General features: G+C 33.8%; 1 long non-coding RNA gene across 4 annotated transcripts; it reads right to left on the reverse strand.

Annotated features, from left to right (window-relative positions):
• Positions 1 to 14,760: 14,760 nt before the first annotated feature.
• Positions 14,761 to 19,342, reverse strand: LOC140867206 (uncharacterized). 4 transcript variants are annotated; one of them, XR_012145077.1, is made up of 9 exons: positions 19,165 to 19,333; positions 18,642 to 19,065; positions 17,635 to 17,807; positions 17,264 to 17,319; positions 16,720 to 17,121; positions 16,556 to 16,618; positions 16,257 to 16,451; positions 16,083 to 16,173; positions 14,761 to 14,976 (listed from the first exon to the last, which is right to left on the reverse strand). It is a non-coding gene; the product is annotated as an uncharacterized lncRNA (long non-coding RNA). The 4 variants fall into 4 exon arrangements; XR_012145076.1 differs by having other exon boundaries at positions 16,243 to 16,451; XR_012145078.1 differs by having other exon boundaries at positions 16,083 to 16,451; positions 19,240 to 19,342.
• Between the last annotated feature and the right edge of the window lie 3,572 nt (positions 19,343 to 22,914).

Raw genomic sequence — 22,914 nt, forward strand, 5'->3', positions numbered from 1 at the left:
ATAGAGAATAGTGGATTATGAAGATTCATCATAATGATATACTGAGATGAAACAGACAATTATCGATGATTGTTTAATTAATTTACTAAGACATAAAATAGGCGAAATTTATTTTATGAATCTCTCTCCCACTATTTTAACGATTTCACTACCCTCTAGTGAAAACGGGAAACTGTTTTCCTTAGTGGGAACATGGAGTCCAATTGACAAACTATGGTCCCGAATAATATCAGCCAACCATAATTTTCAAAAGGTAGAGCCCAATTGCTTCGAAAGCAACCTCCACGTTTTTACCTCATGTCCAATAAGGGCCCAATAATATGACGCCGTTTATTGTGACATGTCAAGATGACCCATCAATATTAAGTTGTGATGGACGGTCGCCATGTGGATCCCCTAATAATATGAGCCGATCCCATGGGAGTTCCACCCAACTTACAACATGTGTCGATCCAAATACAGCTTTCCGACGAACGGACCCCCCCAATAATATGAGCCGGACCATATCCGCGGGTAGTATCTCATACATTGATCGTTGATGGAAGGTAGGAACATTTAAACAATTTTAAATTTCCTTTATTTATCTTGATATCAATTTTAAATCATATTTAAAATGAGGGATTTTAATTTTGAAAATTTGTCTCATCATTTTAAAATTTTGTATGCTTGCCGGATTCACACAATTTAGTCTAAAACATGCATACAACAATAATATCATATATTATATAGGATGATCGATTCCATTTCTAATCGACCCGTGGTTGCCAATCACGAGTCTTAGTCCAATCCTAGGTAATATGCAGTATGCAATGGAATCCTATTACATTGTGCTTCCAATTTACATTTCTTCAGTCTTTATTGTCTGCTGGGCCCACCTCCGTCTTCAAATCTTCATCTCCCACTAAGTCTAATGTATTTACAATAAATAACCATGACAAATAGGGGATACATTTCAAGGGGTGGGAACGGGCCATAAACCAGGCCCACTTTTATTACATATGACAATTCATATTGGGTCATAAACCAGGCCCATTAATAAATCCAACAACAATAAAAACAAATGTAAATTCATAACATACACCTACAAAATTGGTCATGGCAATCGATCATCCTTATTCAATAACTTTTAATTCAAAATTAATTTATTGGATAACATGCAATGGCAATTTAAATTAAAAGGATAAAATCATATTCTATATATAAAATCTTATTTTACATACAAAATCATATTTTATCTTTTTATCAAATAAAATCATATTTTACATATAAAATCCAATTTTATATATAAAATCATATTTTACTCAATATTTCCATAAGATCATATCTTATCATCAATTGTACCAAAAATAATTAATTTCATAAAATCTGATTTAACGGATAAAATATATAAATTTTCCAAAAATTCAAATTTATCCAAAAATCAATTTTAAAATTTTCGGACTCGAACAATTCGATCTGATGCCTCGTGGACCAATCAAAAACAATTTTCGATCGGACCAAAAATAGAATTTTAACATATTAAAATTTTAATTTTAAAAATTAAAAATTAATTTTTTCGCAGGCCGCCCGGGACGTTCCCGAGCTGCCCGCGCCCCAAAGGGGCTCGGGCCGGGCAGCGCCGTGCGCTGCGCTGGGCAACGCACGGGGCAGCGACTCTCGCTGCCCCCCGAGCAGCGATCCAATCGCTGCCCGTGTTTTTGCCCGAAAAATTTTTAATTTAAAAAATTTATTTTGTTTCAAAAAACCGAGGCTTAAAAATTTTTGTACAATCGATTAATTTAATTGCTTGATCTGAGCAACCTGGCTCTGATACCACTGTTGGAGAATGGCGATCAGATCAATCAGGATTGATACCCGGTGCAGGGGAAGTTTAAAATTTTTATATGGAACGATTCCATAATGGGTATCAAAACTTTACGATTAAATTGTGTGTGTAAAAATTAAATAACAATTATAAATTTTTACCTCCAATCTCGAATCGAGATTATGGACACCAACAGATTGCTCTGCTCTTGTTGTATCTCCCAGGAACTTATGGACGAACTGTTCTTCAATCAGGTCCACGAACAGAGATTTAATCTCTCTGATAGATTGCACTAGAAAATCTATCAGAAGTTTCTACGAAGAGAATTAACGAATTTGATCCGTTAAACCAGACTGCAAATTCAAAATTCGCAGGCTGGATTTTTCTGAGCAGAGGGGAGGGGGCGGCCACTGTTAGAGAAAAATGCTAGGGTTTTTTCGAAAATTGTGACCTGTTGTATGTAATTTCTGTACTGGAATAACTTATTTATAATGTAGGCCGCTAACAACTTAGGGCCCATTAGTCATAAGTTCAAGTTTGACAAGCAAAGCCCGCATGTTCAGAAATTAATATAAAATTCATCGTGACTCTGATTGATAAACCGATTTTACCAATGTTCACAGAAACCATTTCTGCATCTTCTAAAGTCAAGATAAATTTTCTGAATCCGAATTCAGTGGTTTCCAAAATTGCCCATCCCTATGTCATTTTAGGAAATCTTACTCCTCTACTCTTAAATAAGAAGTCCAACTTCTTTGTTCATTAAATTTAACTCTTTAAATTTAACTATCTCAACGGGGATTAAAAATCCATTACTCTGTGTGACCCTCAATGGTTCAGGGATACAGCTAGCCGTGGGCTCACAATTCCTTGTGACTCGGAACAACAATTTTCGACTTGGCCATCGAATCATGGTAAGAGCGCCTAGCAACATCGCCCCATGATTCCCTAGGTATCACTGATAGTGCCTGCAAGAACCAATAGATTTTGGTTAGCGTACAGTACGGTCCCTTCATCCATATATCCCGATCAAATCAACAACCATTGGTAAATCGAGAGTCGTTCGAGATTCGATAACTATGCAATACATCTTGAAGATCAAATAGTGACATCGCATGTGCTACTAAGAAACCATTTCTTAAAACACATCATGTACTCTGGCCAGATATTCGTCACACTAATATCTCCTCAGATCGCATAGGATATCCACACTCGCAAGTATGTGGTGAATCCTTGACAACAAAGCATCGACTCCTATATGTGTCGTAACTGTACCCAATCCCGACACCTGATGACCCCAATAGAGTCGGTAAACGAGTCAAAATACAGTACTCGCATATAGAGTCTCAATGATGTTTCAAGTAGTAAGGACTAATGGTGTACAACGAAAACCGCGGACTTTATCCACTCGATAAGTGATAACCACTTGGAAAGTCCGGATAGGGTAGTTCGATCATTCATCATATGAATATCCATTTGCATGCTTCGAACATCTCTATGTTCCTTACCAATGAAACGTGGTACTCTGCATCGCAAATGCTAGTCTCAATCTCGAGCGATCCTTATCCTTATTCACGGACGGCTCAATGGACTAGGAACGATTTAGAATATACAGTGACTATAAGATGTGTTTCATGATAGACATCCCCATGTTCTACCACATCTTACATACACTATAGTATATTCAAGGTCTTTATCAAAACAACAATAGTATATCACAATATAACAATATGAAGAAAGATAAAGTCATTGCCATTAATAAAAGTGTAAATTATATTAAACAAAAGATTGTTTATACAAAGAGTCATCAAAGCCCTTAGCCACAAGTTGGCTCACTGGGCACCCACTCTTTTAATCCATACCTAGAATAATCATCAGTAAAGGTAATGAAGTAGGTGTGACCAAATTTAGTACCGATACTAAATGGTCCGCAAACATCTGTATGGATCAAATCCAACAGATTTTGACTATACTCAGGCTTTCCTTTGAAAGGAGATTTAGTCATTTTTCCTTTTAGGCAGGACTCACAAGTAGGTAGAGAGTTAATATCAGACATATCAAACATGCCCTCTCCCACTAGCTTGTTCATCCTCCTTGAGGAAATATGACCTAGCCTAGCATGCCAAAGGTTTGTCGGGTTTTGGCTATCGTTTTTCCTTTTATTTATTGTTACCGGTTTATCAACATAATTAATTGGAACGTCTTTTAATTTTAAGTTATATAGATCGTTTTCAAGTTGTCCATTTCCAATCAAACATTTATTCTTGTAAATATTTCAAATCTCATTCACAAAATTACAAGAAAAACCATCTCTATCAAGCATAGAAACAGAAATAATGTTTTTAACTAAATCTGGCACAAATAAAACATCTCTCAAAAATAACTTAAAATTATTCTGCAAAACTAAATAAACGTCTCCCACTGCTTTGGCTTCAACTCTGGAACCATTTCCAAGTCTCAGCTGGGTCTCACCCATCCTAAGCTTACGACTTCTTGTCATCACCTGCAAATCATTGCAAATGTAAGATCCACATCCGGTATCCAATACCCAAGAAGTAGTATTAAGTGAAACATTTATTTCAATGTAAAACATACCCTTTGCAGTTCGCAACTGCTCGAGGTATTCCTTGCAGTTACGTTTCCAATGAGCGGGTTTCTTGCAGTGATGGCAAACATCTCCAGATATGTTCACGTTTGAAGCTTTTGTCTTGGCCTTCTTTGTGGTACAATTTTTTTGAGTGGGGTAGAACGTTTCTTATCCTTTCCACTTGGCCCCTTCTTGGAGTAAGAAGAGGAGCCAACCAAGAGTACCGGTTTATCCTTCTTTAATGTGGCCTCATAAGACACAAGCATATTGACCATCTCTTCAAGGGTGGCCTCTATCTTGTTCATATTGAAGTTCACCACAAATCCGTCAAACGACGAAGGAAGGGAAAGAAGCAACAAGTCCGTGTTTAGTTCATGCTCCAAAGTCAAATCGAGTGTTACCAATTTTTCAATGATCCCAATCATATGTACCCCATGCTCACGGACCGAAGTCCCATCTCGCATGCGGCATGTCATGAGCTCTTTGACGGTGGCATACCTCTCTGACCTTGACTGAGCTCCAAAAAGTTCCTTGAGGTGCATGTGTATGTCAGCAGCATTCACGGCATCCTCAAATCGCCTCTGGAGTTCATCAGACATTGAAGCTTGCATATAGCACTTGGCCTTGACATCATGGTCCCACCATTGATCAAGTTTTGCCAATTCTTCCGAACTTATATTAGCCGGTGCTTCCTTTGGAGGATTCTTTTCTAACACGTAGAAAATTTTCTCCGAGTTTAGAACAATCTTTAATTTACGGAACCATTCCGTATAGTTTGCGCCAGTCAATTTGTTTTGTTCGAGAATTGAGTATAGTGGATTTCGCGAATTCATTGTAATGAAATACTGAAAAGAAACAGACAATAATCAGTGATTGTTTAATTAATTTACTAAGACATAAAATATGGCAAAATTTAATTTTATGAATTTCACTCCCACTATTTTAACGATTTCACTACCCTCTAGTGAAAACGGGAAACTTGTTTCCTTAGTGGGAACATGGAGTCCAATTGATAAACTATAGTCCCGAATAATATCATCCAACCATAATTTTCAAAAGGTAGAGCCCAATTGCTTCCAAAGCAACTTCCATGTTTTCACCTCATGTCCAATAAGGGCCCAATAATATGACGTCGTTTAATGTGACATGTCAAGATGACTCATCAATATTAAAATGTGATGGAAGGTCGCCATGTGGATCCCCAATAATATGAGCCAATCCCATGGGAGTTCCACCCAACTTACAACATGTGTCGATCCAATGTACAGCTTTCCGACGAACGGGCCCCCCCAATAATATGAGCCGAACCGTGCCCGCGGGTAGCATCTCATACATTGATCGTTGATGGAAGGTAGGAATATTTAAACAATATTTAAATTCCCTTTTTTTTTATCTTGATATCAATTTTAAATCATATTTAAAATGAGGGATTTTTAATTTTTGAAAATCTGTCTCATAATGCAATTTATGTATGCTTGCGGGATTCATACAATTTTGTCTAAACATGCATACATCAAAAATATCATATATTATTTAAGGATGATCGATCCCATTATCTAATCGACCCGTGGTTGCCAATCACGAGTCTAAGTCCAATCCTAGGTGATATGCAAGTATGCAATGCAATCCTATTACATTGAGCTTCCATTTACATTTCTTTGGTCTTTATCGTCTGCTGGGCCCACCATTGTCTTCAAATCTTTATCTCCCACTAAGTCTAACAAATTTACAATAAATTTCGATGACAAGTAGGAGATACATATTTAAGGGGTGGAAACGGGCCATAAAACCAAGCCCACTTTTTATTACAAATGACAATTCAAATTGGGCTATAAACCAAGCCCATTAATAAAACCCAACAACAATAAAACCAAATATAAATTACCTAACATACATAAAACATTGGTCATGGCAATCGATCATATTTTTTATCCAATAATTAATTCAAAAATTAAAACATTGGATAACATGCAATGGCATCATAATTAAAAGATAAAATCATATTTTATCTAATACATTCATAAGATCATATCTTATCATCAATTGTATCAAAATAATTAATTTTATAAAATCTAATTTTACGGATAAGATTTACAAATTTTCCAAAAATTCAAATTTATCCAAAAATCAATTTTAAAAATTTCGGAATCAAACAATTTGATCCGATGCCTCGTGGACCAATCAAAAACAATTTTCGATCGGACCAAAAACTAAAATTCCAAAATATTAAAATTTTAATTAAAAAATCAATTTTAATTTTTTCCCGGACTGCCCGGGACATTCCCGGGCAGCCCCCTCCTCCACGTGGGACAGGGCTGCCCACGTGGAGGCGGGCAGCTTCGTCGCTGCCCGTGGGCAGCGATCAGATCGCTGCCCCGATGCCCCTGTTCCGTCAAAATTTTAATTTTTAAAATTCGTTTTGTTTTCAAAAAACCGAGGCCAAATATTTTGTACAATCGATTAATTTAATCGTTTGATCTGAGCAACCTGGCTCTGATACCACTGTTGGATAATCGTGTTCAGATCAATTAAGAATTGATACCCGGTGCAGCGGAAGTTTAAAAATTTTTATTTTTCGATATGGAACGATTCCATATCATGGGTATCAAAACTTTACGATTAATTATGCAAGTAAAAATAAAATCACAATTAAATTTTTACCTATTCAAGCAACAGCTTGATTATGGACACCAACAGAATTTAATATGTTCTTCTTGTATATCCCGGGAACCGATGGCTTCACGATCAATCTCCGGAATATGGTCCACAAACACAAAACAGAAATCCTCTGATTGATTGCACTAGAAATCGATCAGATGTTTATCGAATAGAATAAATAGATTTGTTCTGTTAATTCGGAATGTAATTTTTCACAAAAATCACAGACCGAATTTTCTCTAAAGGGACAGAGGAATTTTCGAAAATTCCCCTTAAAATATATGTGTGATTTCTAAAATTGCAAGAGAGGAATCCTTATTATTTTTCGAACACTACTCATATATTTATAGATAATTTCTAGACTAGATTAAGTTATGATTATATTAGAACTCTAACTCCTTAGATCCCATAATCCATAACTTAAGCCCAACAAGCCAAGCTCGTTATTATAGAAATTAATATAAAATTCATCATGACTCCGATTGATAAACTGATTTCACCAATGTGCACAAAAACCATTTCTGCACCTTTTAAAGTCAAGATAATTTTTCTGAATCCGAATTCAGTGATTTCCAAAAATGTCCATCCCTATGTCATTTAAGAAAATTCCACTCCCTTTTAGTTAAGAAGTCCAACTTTTCTTTCATTAAATTTAACTCTTTAAATTTAACTATCTCAACGGGGTTTAGTAATCCATTACTTGTGTGACCCTCAATGGTTCAGGGATACAGCTAGCCGTGGGCTCACAACTCCTTGTGACTCGGAACAACAATTTCCGACTTGCCCAACGAATCATGGTAAGAGCGTCTAGCAACATCGCCCCATGATTCCCTAGGTATTACTGATAGTGCCTGCAAGAACCAGTAGATTTTGGTTAGCGTACAGTACGGTCCCTTCATCCATATATCCCGATCGAATCAACAACCATTGGTGCATCGAGAGTCGTTCGAGATTCGATAACTATGCATTACATCTTGGAGATCAAATAGTGACATCGCATGTGTTACTAGGAAAATTGAGTAACCTAAAACACATCATGTACTCTGGCCAGAGATTCGTCACACTAATATCTCCTCAGATCGCATAGGATATCCACACTCGCAAGTATGTGGTAAATCCTTGACAACAAAGCATCGACTCCTATATGTGTCATAACTGTACCCAATCCCGACACCTGATGACCCCAATAGAGTCGGTAAACGAGTCTAAGTACAGTACTAGCATATAGAGTCTCAATGATGTTTCAAGTAGTAAGGACTAATGGTGTACAACCAAAACCGCGGACTTTATCCACTCGATAAGTGATAACCACTTGGAAAGTCCAAATAGGGTAGTTCGATCATTCATCATATGAATATCCATTTTCATGCTTTGAACATCTCCATGTCCATTACTAATGAAACGTGGTACTTGGCATCACAAATGCTAGTCTCAATCTCGAGCGATCCTTATCCTTATTAGCGGACGGCTCAATTGACTAGGAACTGTTTAGAATATACAGTGACTATAAGATGTGTTTTATAATAGTGATCTCTCTTTATTCACTATCTCATCTTACTTACACTATAGTATATTCAAGGTCTTTATCAAAACAACAATAGTATATCACAATATAACAATATGAAGAAAGATAAAGAAAATGCCATTAATGAATGTAAATTATATTAAACAAAGATTGTTTATACATAGAGTCACAAAAGCCCTTAGCCACAAGTTGGCTAACCGGGCACCCACTCTTTCAACACTCAGTGCTGAAAATTCCTCGACGGCAGGTAAGAAAGGTAAGACTTCAAATTTTGAAGTTAATAATGATGTTGATATTTCAACCCTTCCCTTTCCACATAGAGCTAAGCAATTGCAGTTTGATTTTCAATTTAAAAAGTTTTTTGAAATTTTCAAGAAATTGCATGTTAACATATCTTTTGCAGATGCCTAGATATGCTAAATTTCTAAAGGATTTGCTAAGAAATAAGAAGAAGTTGAATGATGTAAGACCCGAAAATATTAAGTTATTAATTATGGAATTTAAGAATTAAATTCCGTATATTGGGCAAATATTTATTTGAGAAGGTATGGAAATTAGAGATTTAATTTTCGAGCCGAAAATAATTAATGTGAGAATTTACGGATTTTAAGAATTAAATTCCGGGAATTCTTAAATTAAAAGATGAAATATTCTATTTGAATATTTATGAAATTTAAGATTAAATTCCATGTTTTGAGAATGAATATGATTAATTTGAAGATGAAACCCGATCAGGGACTGATTTGAGAATATCGAAGTTTCGAGGACTAAAGTGCAAATAGCCGGGATTATGTAAGTTAATCCGAACTTATTTAATTTTAGTCCGAGTATATTTAATTTTGGAATATTTAGAGTTTTGAATTAAATTCCAATATTTTTAAATTATTTAGGATTGAAATTGAATTAAAAAGAGGGTCGAGGACTGAATTGCAATTTACGAAGGTTCAGGGACTAAATGGCAAATTATGCAATACATATCTGATTTTAAATTATATTATCATCATGTACACGTGCATATTTTGTAATGAATTCAGAAATGAAGAACAGAGGAGCCGAAGCCTTTCCCTTTTCTTTGATTTTCCGATTTTCAAAACCCCGTAACTTTTGAGTCGATTGTCCGATTTCAATTCTGAAAAGTGTTCTGGAATCCTTACAGCAAATGCTTCGATTTGATTTAAGTATTCTTATGATTTAGTAAGGTTTTGAAATGATTATGGAACAAAACTCAGAAATGACGTTGAAACTTTGTGTTTTGAATTCGGTATTGAATACGGTTCGACGATTTGATGTTGTATGCACTTATTATGATTTCTAGCATATATTTTGAGAAGTATAGCTGCTGAGATGCTGGTTTAGGATGATATGATGCTGATATATTATGGTTAAGATTGTTAGAATTGATTCGATATCGTTTCGGTTACCGATTTTGTACCGTTACGCCGTCTGTTCAAGATTTTGATCAATTTTGAAGTTAGATTAATAAAGCTGGACAGTCCTTGAGTTGTGAGTGATAATTATAACTTGGAAATACTTCATTTTCGATGAGTGTTGAAGGTTATCGAGTTGAGAAATCAGAATTCATTTTGTAAAGATTTGACGTGATTTTGATCTTGAGAAGTGAATGGAAATTGAATGAAATTTGATGTATTGATTGAGCTGAGACGTTCTTTGAGATGTTGTTGACATTGTAGTAATTTTATTCTTCAGTTTCAGATTTTAATCGGAGACTATTCACTCAAGAACCTCAACTTTAAACCGAAGAAGAAGTGATCAAGATTTGAAGTATTCAAAACCGAAGAAATACGAAGGTATAAGACAACATCGAGAGTCAGGAACTTGTTACTCAAGGATGATACTTCTTGAGTTGTTCCGAACAAATCACATACTTGTTATTGTTGTTTCTATTTGATTGATGTTGTTGATCCATCACAGGTAATGGATCTTTATTGCTTATGATATGATATGATGTGATAATGAATTGATTCTAATGCCAAGGTTAGACGGACCTTATTTTCTAGTCTGATGAGACGACGATAGATGAATATCCATGTCAAGATCGGATACAAATCTTGATGGCAACGAAGTGATAAGAATCAATTCTTGAGATAGCGCGCTATAGAAATTCGAAGGATAGAATTGAGAGATTTTGATTTTATATCTTGATTTGATATGCTATTGAATTGAGATATATATATGTTTCTTATACTGGGAATTATATTCTCACCAAAGGTTTCCGGCTATTGTCTTGTTTGTATGTGTGCATGACAAAGAAGGGCTGGAGCGAGTCAAACAAGATTTGGATGGCTCGAGATTGAGAGATTTAGAGTGGAGACTCGGGTTAAGAAGTTGATGTTACAGCTGATGAATGTTAGAAGGTTATTGGTCTAGTTTGAGATTTGAACTAGATGTATAAGTGTTGTATTATAATTTTAGACACTTGTATATGATTATGGTGATGTCTAAATATGCATGAGATTATGTTTAGAACTTGTTTTGTTCCTCAATGCATGTTTTAGATTTGATAATCCATGATTTGGAGGAATGGAAGGATCACATTTTGCTGTCAAAAACCAGAGCAAAAGGCTGCCCAGAGTTGTGCTTGGTTTGCTCCTTTAAGCAGACCAAGCGCTGCCCATTTTGCCCCAACCCGAGAGTTGGGTAGGGGAGGGCGCTCGGTCCGCTGTTTTTAGCAGACCTCGCGCACCCCTGTTTGAAAAAAATGTTTTTTTTGATCTTCTTCCTTCCTTTGTTCATTAATGATGTTTAATGACTAATTGCCCTAAGAATGAGATTAGCAACCCGAGGTCCCACAACAGGTGGTATCAAAGCATAAGTTTCTCGGACTGAGATAGAAGTTGAGCGGGGTAGATTGAGTTGCATGCATGGATAGTATTGCATGATTATGCACTACTTGATTTGATGATTTGATGATTTAATAAATTGCATGTGAGCATGATCTACTATTGAAATTAAATTGCCTGATTACTGATTTATAAATTTTTGAGTTTCTTATACATGTTGTTATAAGATTTATTCGGGTGTTGTAAGCACCCAAAAGTGCAGAGAACAGTGTTCTTTGGGTGACGTAAGCACCCCAGACTGAACAACAGACTGAACAGACCTGTATGGCTCAACTTAAAGAAGTATTTTCGATTGAACAAAACAGTATATCAACGAATGAATAAATGATATTGAAGGTAGAATTTGGCTTGAATAACTTGATCAGTTGTCCACATACTTGACAGATACAGATAAATGTTGTATCATATTGATTGTATCCAACTTCAAGACCTAACAATCAGCTGGTAGATTGTAATGAAGAAATTCTGAAAGAGCAAAGGTACATTGATTTGTTGGTAAGTGCTTAGAACAGAGATTTATTAACGGTTATTTGCCACAGCAGATAGAAAATATACCAACTAGAAATTGAATACTTTGAATACTGAAGAATACCCTATTAGATTTTCAAGCCTACTACGATTCTTTGAATTGTAGATGATGACGAAGCTCAAGATTGAATTGTTTATTCATGGCTTGAATTCGAAGATTATGTCTAAGTAAATGTTGACGACTGAAACATTTTATGAAAGACATAGATAGGGCTAAGAAAACTGAAGCTGAATGAGTAGGTATAAAGAATGAAATTATAGATATACTATAGTTTGTGAGATTAACACAACTGTAGCTACAATTTCTATTACAGAGCAGATATGAAGGCAACAATATGAAAGTAGTTCTTTAACTCTAATGAACCGAGACATATTGTTCTGGGTCTGAATACAGAGTATGTTAGAGATTATTGCACTTATTGTGGAGGGAGAAATCCTAGCAATCAGTACAAAGATATTTCAAGAGGTTATGCTCGAATATGTTCGAAGCAAATTAGATTCTAAGAACATTGAATAAAGAACAGTTCCAGAAATATACAGAGGATCAGAATGAAAATACACCTGGACATGAGATTACAGGTAATAGATTTATTTTGTCTTAACCTGTTTATGTTACTGGTGCAAGAGATATATGATAGCTGAAAGCTTGTTATATTTTCACCTCTGTATCAGAAAAGAGAATTTGTGAATTGAACTGAAGAAGTGAATTATTGCTTCGATGAAATGAAAATGAACATGATTTTGTTCGTATTTGAGATATTTGGTTACGTTGCATGATAGATGATGATGCTATAACCAAGTGCTGATTAGTGATGTTTTTAGATTATTGAATCACTTGATTTTGTGATGTAAATAATCAACATGCTTTATGCTTTACAAAGTACATGTTTACCTGAATATCTGAGTTGATTGGAAGCATGTACTATGTGACACTAAAGTAGAACTAGTTCTTGATCAGAACTCGGGTTATTGAGAATGTATGAATAGTCTGATCAAAGGAGGATTGAAATAGAATTGATGAATAGCAGAAGATTGATGATAAGAAACGACTGAATTAGATCAACAAGAACATAATGTGCATATGAACATGATGATATAGTATGGAATCTAAAATTAAGGTTCTTTGATTTCGGATCAGTGTATATGGTGTTGATTACAAATATATTCCAAAATAAGTATATTCTATGCACTAGATATGTTCAAGATCTAAACCCGCATTGGTAGATATACCAATGAGTAAAGGTTGCAGATATGGTCCAGTAAGATTTCAACTTTCGTTTAAGTCATGAATTGGAATTCAATAGCGAATTGATGAGTTTATGCATTGAATACTGCTTTTGAGGTCTATGAGATAGATGACGATATGAAAATCAGTTACAGTAGAGTTTTTTCTTTGATTATGCTGAATCGATTACATCAAATGGAGATATGATTCTTGAAATGTTTGATTTTGAGTGGCTCTCCTTGTTTTGTTTATAGAGCCTGAGTTGATTTACTCATTTTGAGTTATGAGATGCAAGTGAGTTGTTTTCACTTAGCAGAGTTTGTTATCCAGAAGATTTGATTTTGGATGACCTGGATTGAGAGATTTTCTCAATCTTGATTTATTTCTTTTGATTTTGAGAATTATTAATCCTTTGATGAAAATTTCAGCGTATTTTAAGATTTTTGTCTCGTAACTGATAGAAACAGTAGAATATTATCCAGATTTATGGGTTGAATATATGATTTACCTGTATTTGGGAAACAGAAATGAGGAATGAGATAGGCATTCAATCAATTGAATTCAGATTTCTTTGTCTTCTGGTTTGAATATATAACCAATTAGAATGCTTTTCGATTGGAAATGAGCCAGATTTTTTCACAAGATGAAAGAAACATAGAAAGTAAATCAAAGGGATTAGAATTCCGCAAAGAATGTCAGATTGAGATATTGCATATTTGAATGGGTGAATTATATTGTGATTGATTGTATGATTGTGCTTAATATTTCCGAAAAGAGATATCAGATTCTGAAAGAAATGCACAACCATGAATTCAATATTCATCCAATAATTGTTTTATCCTCGGATAAAGAAAACAGATGTAACAAAATTTGTACGTTTTAGAAGTTAAACGTATAAAGAGAGTTTCAATTGAAGTTGAAAAGCATGGACCAGATGGGTTCAATGACAGTTTAGGAACTCCAGAATTGAAATAAGATCATGATTTGATAGATTTCTTTACTAAACTACCAAAGATGAAGCAGTATGTATGATTTAAACTGTGGTAGTGATGATTGAATTGATTTTAATTCCTGAAGAATATGATATGACTTATGATCAGATCACGGATTTGTGACCAGAATTGTTGTGAGATTACATAGTAAGCAAAGTATTATTGTTTCATATTGAGACAGTAGGTCTACTATCACTACAAGAAAAAAGGCTAAAGACAACGGTGAAAAATCGTTGTCGTAGGCCTTTCAAAATTGTTGTTAAAGACTATGTTGTTAAAGGAGGTGCTTAAAGACAACGGTGAAAAACCGTTGTCTTTAGAGTCAAAGACAACGGTTTTTCACCGTTGTAAAACCGATGTCTTTGCTTTCAAAGACAACGGTTTTGTCTTTGAATACCCCTTTAATAACACAATATTTATCAACATTTTTAAAAAGCCTACAACAACGGTTTAAAAACGTTGTCTTTTTTTAGATAAAAAACAAAAAAAAATTTAAATACAAAATAGCTAGTATTACAAATAATTTAAAATAGAAAATTCAAAAATAAAATTTAATATACAATTTGTCAACGTTCGAAAATAATATTTACAATACTCTAAAAAAATTCAAAAACAACCAATAAAATGACTACAAATGACACTAATAAAACAAAAGTCAAGCAACACAACCACCAAAAAGATCTTAGAAAAATGTTCAAAACAAAAAAAGCTCTTAGAAGACTACAGAACTCTGATAAGCTGATTTTCCCATCTTCGTCGATATTTGCGGATCAACCGAGTTCCTCAGACACGTGTGCTACCATGCAACAAAAGAGCACAAGTTGAGGCTTTAATTTAAATCAAACGACAACATATTTTCACAAATTTTTTATATTTTGTGAATGGTGTAAGAATAGATACTTCATGCTGATTGTCTAATGTCATAACATATTGCAACGTCAACTATTTTTAAAGCATTGGATCAGTCCAACCTCGTAGCATATGATTGTGATGATGTCTCTATATATTTGGTTCTTTGCATAAAGTAAAGTTACTTAAAAGGGATAAACACAAATACTAAGCATTCTAAGTTCATCTGGAGTTATAAATCCATCTCCATCCACATCGAATTTTTCAGTGTTGCTATCGATCTACTCACACCCCCACAGTGTATATATATATTAGCAATCTACAAAGCTGCCAAACATGAAAATGCTTGTGCTAACTAGGATATAAATTTAAGTTCCTTGTTATATTAGATATAATTAAATGCCAAATAAATTAAATTCTGAACACATTGTAAACTCCATGCTTCAAGAAAATCAGGAGAATTCCCTTCTATGCAAACCCGTATCCACCTACCCATAGAAACATGTCTTTTACAACATTTCTTAAAGCTTTTATTTGAAATTAAACACAAAAAACGAAATTTAAAACCACCCAGAAAAGGAACAAATTCAGATATTCTCCAAAAACAGCAATAAAGCAAGAGCAAGATCAAGAGCAAGAGCAAGAGCAAGAATCTCATACCCAAATAATTCCCACATGAAACCTGACATCCTGTTTTGGGTCACCAATGGGAAATGAAACACGTACTTGGATAAATCCTAGGAAGTTTTACGTGAATCACGAGAGTATCACAATGCTACGTATATACACAGACAGATATATTTATTAATTAGTATTTTATTTTATATATCTTAAAAAGTTAGTAAATGAGAATTTGTATGTTTTATGTACTTCTCAGAGGGCTGGCTCACAAAGCATAAACAGAGTATTAATTCGGAGGGCTGGCTCACAAAGTAAGAAGTTGGGTCAATCCAAATCAAACAAAGAATCCAAGAAGATCACCAAAGAAAGGGAATGTCACAACAATGAAAAGGGTAAAAGCTGCAAATATTTAAACCATGATAAGATTCTCACCTACATCGCTCAGCACAAATCCAGAAGGGGTGATGCTAAATCTCTTCAAAATCGTCCTCTCAAACAAGTCAAATACCGGCATTGCATAAACCTGTAGGCACAATCTTTTAGTCAAAGTTTAGTTACGCATGAAAAACATAAAACATATAAAAGAACCCACGAGAATCTTCCTACAATATTTTTTGCCAATATATGAGCGCATAAGAACATCCATAACGACCAATATTCTAATTATCAGAATCCAAACATGTCCATATCTGGCCTATATGTAGAAGAACTAGTGTTTATTGAATCTGATGATCTTATTTTCAGCTACAAGAACAGATATCCCTATATTCTCTAGAAGCGTGACTTTCTCTGCAATAGTTCCTGCATTAAAAAAACAAATCATCGGAAACAAACTGTCATTCTCAAGTTTACACTAGCAAATAAACTGTAAAACAAAGTATCACGGCAGAAAGAAATTCCTTTACCCAACAAAAGCTTTTCCAATTGCGTTTAACCCAGTAATTGCTCTCAAAAGCAACGTATTTTGACTAAAAAACCACATGAAAAACACAGACAACACAAGAAAATCTCAAAATATGAATTGAAACATCTTGTCAAAATAAAAGTGGCGACCAGATTCAGAAATTACTTGTCTATCAAGAGGATGCCTGAAGTCATCCGCATCATGATCGCGATTGACAAAGGACGAGAATCTCGACACAAAATACTTACTCTTCCTCGACCATTAAAACTAAAAAGTACCAGAAATCCTGATTGTACGTTTGTTTGTGGCATGAGAACAGAAACTAATTCTTCAAGCGTTATTATCCAAAATCCAGATATCAAGAGAAATTAGGGTTGCTGAAATCTATATATATCCATGTATATATATTTATTTATTTATTTAATATGTTACAGCAAAGGGATATATTATAGAATATTAAATATCTAATAAACAAGATGCTCTGAGCATGCACCAAGCTTGGGTTGCCCAAGTAGTTGAGTCCACCCTCGTTGAACCTGCTGTTTGGAGAATTTGTACAAAAGTCACCTAAAATGTATTTCAAATATTAACATTACTTAGATTCCAACCTGTGAAAAGTTAATGAATAGATAACATCAGCCTTGGCATCCAACAAAAATTGACATCAACTTAACCTACAAGAATATATCAATTATGGAGAATATCTTACTGCTATTTTGCCACTGATATCGGATTGTACCACCATCAATGCTGCTCCAAATTTGTCTAAAACAGAGGAGGAATTGAATAAAAACGGAAAAAATGACAAAATTGAAAAAAAAAAAAACAGAACGAGAACAAAAACGAAAACAAGAAAGCATGCCACACTAAGCAAGTATTATTGCAGCAACGTCTTCTTTAACCGCAACATATATATACACTTAAATTTTCATTTGACGGGTATGTTATATCAAAATGAATCCTATATGGAATCCGCGGGGACCTACTGTTTATATCACAGATATACTATAGATTTAACAGGATAATCACATTTTACCCAATTGAAAAACTCAAACTTTCAAAGTAATTATAAAGTTTTACCTTCTTGAAATTTCAAATCTTTGCACATATATACACTTCGAAGCACTTTGGCAGTCCAGGACTGGAAGTCTTTGGCAGTAGCTTGAGCAATCTTCCATTTAAGGGCTTCCTTTGTAGCCACAACTACCTATTCTGCTTCAAGCAATGGTTTCGCCGTGTCTTCTTGAATTGATCTAACATTATCAGGATCCACCAACCAATTATATATATGAAGTACAAACCCACTCTAATCAAAGGTTCTCAGAAATATTTCAGTACAAAATAATTTGAGTACGAACAAAAGAACTAAAAGAATGAAATCAAAGATTGATAGTGTTCCTTTGGCACCGATAAAAAAAATATGGGTCATCAAATTTTCACTAAAAGACCGTCTCAATTCAACCTGTTGGAGATCAAGAAGAAGGAAAACAAAATGGAAAACCAGCAATAAACAGAGCGAGGACCATTTGAAGAAGAGCAGGATCTGAGTACTAGCACCAACACGCCTTTGCATCAAAAAAATCATGACACTAGGATTTATAATCAAACAATTATATACTAATAAGAGACGAGGTGGGGAGTGTGGGAGAATCCATACATATGCATTACAGCCAAAGATTATCAAAACATCGAATTGACAGGAAAACTAACACAGTCAATTTTTTTTTTGAAAAAAATATCATTTAATATAATACTAAGATAGTTAATCTTCACTGTAAACCAACATTCGAAAGGTGGTAATGAATTAATAAACATGTACAGTCTAGGAAAAACGACCATGCCAATGATTAATTATCGCAGTAACAAACAAAATGAGAAAAATGAGGCAACATAGGAAGTGGAATTTGAATACAACAAAAAATATCAAATCATTTGGGAGCTAATTCCCAAGATTGTGGCAATTAAATCATTATGTGCCGACGATGAACAGTTAATGGTAAATTAGACTCTAGAAAACTCCAATGAGAGCAACACCAATCTAGTGCATATACAAATGCTGAAAGAAGGTCAGAGCAGAAAAAACATACCTTTTGCCAATGACAAATCGAACAATGACAACCTTTTGATCCTCCATCTTTTTCAAAGATGTACCTATATACATATATGTAAACTTTGTAACAGAAACAATAATTCCTATCAACATCACACTTAAATAATTCGACATCTACAAGAATAACAGATTTATATATCAATAATAATGCAATAATTGCAATAAAATTTGAAATAAATCAAGGGGATACTTTTTCAACTCCAAGCAGCCCACTGAACCTCACGATAACGAACTAAAATATCGAGTTAAAAGCTGAAAATAAGCAAAAAAATTGTCCAACTCAAATCCAAACTTATCTGAAATCCGAACAATGCGCTACTCTGTCAGAAACTCCCCGAAAAAGTGAAACCAGCTGCAAAATTAGGGCTTGGAATAGGATAGTTCCAAGCTTCAAATCCAACCTATAAACAACCAAAATATCATAGAAATGGCGAAAAATCGGTCAGAAACTGAAGAAATTGGGATTGGAAGAAATCGTGCAAAACAACTCGCGAACACACTTCGTCAAACTCTATTTCTTGCTCAAAAGTGTCGATTGAAGGCTTGAAATGAAGCTTAGGGTGCGAGCAACAAACCCCTAAAATGATTTCAGATTTCAGGCGGAAGTTGACAGCGATTTGGTGCAAGGAAGGTAAAGAAGATAACGGAAGGGAAGGGAACGTGAAAGGATTTGGGTTTGGGTTTTTTTCCTTTTTTTTGGGTAACGTGAGTGTATATATGTATAGATATACTAATAATAATAATAATAATAATAATATAGATATACTACTACTAATAATAATAATAATAATAATAAAAATTTAATGTATATGTATTTAAAAAAATAATTTTTTTTAAAAAAAATAATAATAATAATAAAAGAGTGTAATGTATATGTATTTTAAAAAATTATTTTTTTAAAAAAAATAATAATAATAATAAATAAGTGTAATGTATATGTATTTTAAAAAATCCTTTTTTTAAAAAATAATAATAATAATAATAAAAAATAAGTGTAATGTATATGTATTTTTAAAAATCATTTTTTTAAAAAAATAATAATAAAAGACAACGGTTTTTAAAAACCGTTGTTATAGGTTCAAAAAACCCGCTCATAGACAACGGTTTTTAAAACCCGTTGTCTTTGACTATAAAAGAAGTCCAAAAAATCCGCTCATAGACAACGGTTTTAAAAAACCATTGTCTTTGACCTATGAAAGACAACGTTTTTTAAAAAACCATTGTCTATGAGCGGGTTTTTTGAACTTATGACAACGGTTTTCAAAAAAACCGTTGTTAAATGGAAAGAGACAACGGTTTTTCAAAAAACCGTTGTCTATCAAGTGATGTTGAATCCTTATATTCTTGTAGTGTATTAAATTATGATTCAGAGTATCTAAAACTCTGAGTACTCGTTGATATGAAAGTACAACGTATTATCCTTGAATTGAAAAATAGTCAGGGCAGATGAATCGAATTTCAAGAAGAAACTATATCGGACATGATATAGATTATTAAAAGCTCTGAGTACTTTGGAATCTGTGAATACAACATATTATTCTCTGATTAATGAATAGTCAGAACAGACAAATCAGATGTGTAGAATACGCTATATGAGATGTGAATAACAGCTATCTATTTAAATCTGTTAAGAAGTAATGATGTAATGAAATTACAGGAATGATTGAAATCTATTATCATGATAGAGACTTTAGATTTATTTGATCGCATAGCGGCATTGAGTGATCGATGTTCTGAGTGATTGGTTATATGTGATTGCATTATACTATTTCTCTGATCGATGGACTATCTGAGTTGATTTTCCAGATTTTGAGAATATTCTCAAAACTTTAATACCTGATTCGGTATTAATTGATTTGATGTATTGCCACTTGATTATGATGAGTCCTGTAAAAGCTATCGAGTTGATATTGAGATAATGCTTTGATAATACGATGAGAAAGAAATTAGATTTCTTTGTGTTGAAATGATATTCCAGAAATATCCAACATCAGATCAGACCTGATTTGAGAAACACAGTGAATACGGATATGAATCTGTATGAAATGAGAACAGAGAAGAAGAAACAGAGTTAGCAATTGAATGATAGATATAACTTGTAGAAACTGAAACTGATTAGTTAAGCAAAAAAATTATTCTTGAAATATCATTCGATTCAGAATAGAGAAAGAGCACTGTGTGATATACAAATTCAGAATATGAATGTGAGATACATATCTTGAAGAGATGAAGAAAATGATAGTGTAGACTTGATATATGTTCTATGCCGAGCATAGAATGATATAGAGAAAGAAACAAGTCGTCACTGAAGCTGAATTCTGAGTAATAGATATCAAGGAGATTCTGAGTTAAGTCAAATATTCGACAAATCCTTGATTGAGGAAAAAACAATTTAGAAATAATTCTTTTCAGTTTATTCAAGTAAAAGAAAATAGAAGCAGATTCGAAGAAATAGTCTGCTAAGACATGAAGAGATGAAATACGAAGATCAGAGTTGGATGATTGAAGTGAGAATTACTTCCAATAAGCATTCAGTCTATCAGATTGAATAGTTCAATTGAATACGATTTCGAGGACGAAATCAGTCCTTAGAGGGGAGGAAATGTAAGACCCGAAAATATTAAGTTATTAATTATGGAATTTAAGAATTAAATTCCGTATATTGGGCAAATATTGATTTGAGAAGGTATGGAAATTATAGATTTAATTTCCGAGCCGAAAATAATTAATTTGAGAATTTACGGATTTTAAGAATTAAATTCCGAGAATTCTTAAATTAAAAGATGAAATATTCGATTTGAATATTTATGAAATTTAAGATTAAATTCCATGTTTTGAGAATGAATATGATTAATTTGAAGATGAAACCCGATCAGGGACTGATTTGAGAATATCGAAGTTTCGAGGACTAAAGTGCAAACAGCCGAGATTATGTAAGTTAATCCAAACTTATTTAATTTTTGTCCGAGTATATTTAATTTGAGAATATTTAGAGTTTTGATTTAAATTCTAATATTCTTAAATTATTTAGGATTGAAATTGAATTAAAAAGAGGGCCGAGGACTGAATTGCAATTTACGAAGGTTCAGGGACTAAATGGAAAATTATGCAATACATATCTGATGTTAAATTAGATTATCAGCATGTACACGTGCATATTTTGTAATGAATTCAGAAATGAAGAACAGAGGAGCCGAAGCCTTTCCCTTTTCTTTGATTTTCCGATTTTCAAAACCACCTTGTAACTTTTGAGTCGATCGTCCGATTTCAATTCTGAAAAGTGTTCTGAAATTCTTAAGACAAAGGCTTCGATTTGATGTAAGTATTCTTATGATTTAGTAAGGTTTTGAAATGATGATGGAACAAAACTCAGAAATGACGTTGAAACTTTGTGTTTTGAATTCGGTATCGAATACGGTTCGACAATTTGATGTTGTATGCACTTCTTATGATTTCCAGCATATATTTTGAGATGTATAGCTGTTGAGATGCTGGTTTAGGATGATATGATGCTGATATATTATGGTTAATATTGTTAGAATTGATTCGATATCGTTTCGGTTACCGATTTTGTACCGTTACGCCGTCGGTTCAAGATTTTGATCAACTTTGAAGTTAGATTGATAAAGCTGGACAGTCCTTGAGTTGTGAGTGATAATTATAACTTGGAAATACTTCATTTTAGATGAGTGTTGAAGGTTATTGAGTTGAGAATTCAGAATTCATTTCGTAAAGATTTGAAGTGATTTTGATCTTGAGAAGTGAATGGAAATTGAATGACATTTGATGTATTGATTGAGCTGAGACGTTCTTTGAGATGTTGTTGACATTGTAGTAATTTTATTCTTCAGTTTCAGATTTTAATCGGAGACTATTGACTCAAGAACCTCAACTTTAAACTGAAGAATAAGTGATCAAAATTTGAAGTATTCAAAACCGAAGAAATACGAAGGTATAAGACAACATCGAGAGTCAGGAACTTGTTACTCAAGGATGATACTTCTTGAGTTGTTCCGAACAAATCACATACTTGTTATTGTTGTTTCTATTTGATTGATGTTGTTGATCCATCACATGTAGTGGATCTTTATTGCTTATGATATGATATGATGTGATAATGAATTGATTCTAATACCATGGTTAGATGGACCTTATTTTCTAGTGTGATGGACGACGATAGATGGATATCCATGTCAAGATCGGATACGAATTTTGATGGCAACGAAGTGATAAGAATCAATTCTTGAGAT

Source organism: Henckelia pumila, chromosome 4 (assembly GCF_033568475.1).
Source record: "Henckelia pumila isolate YLH828 chromosome 4, ASM3356847v2, whole genome shotgun sequence".
Taxonomy (NCBI): Eukaryota; Viridiplantae; Streptophyta; class Magnoliopsida; order Lamiales; family Gesneriaceae; genus Henckelia; species Henckelia pumila.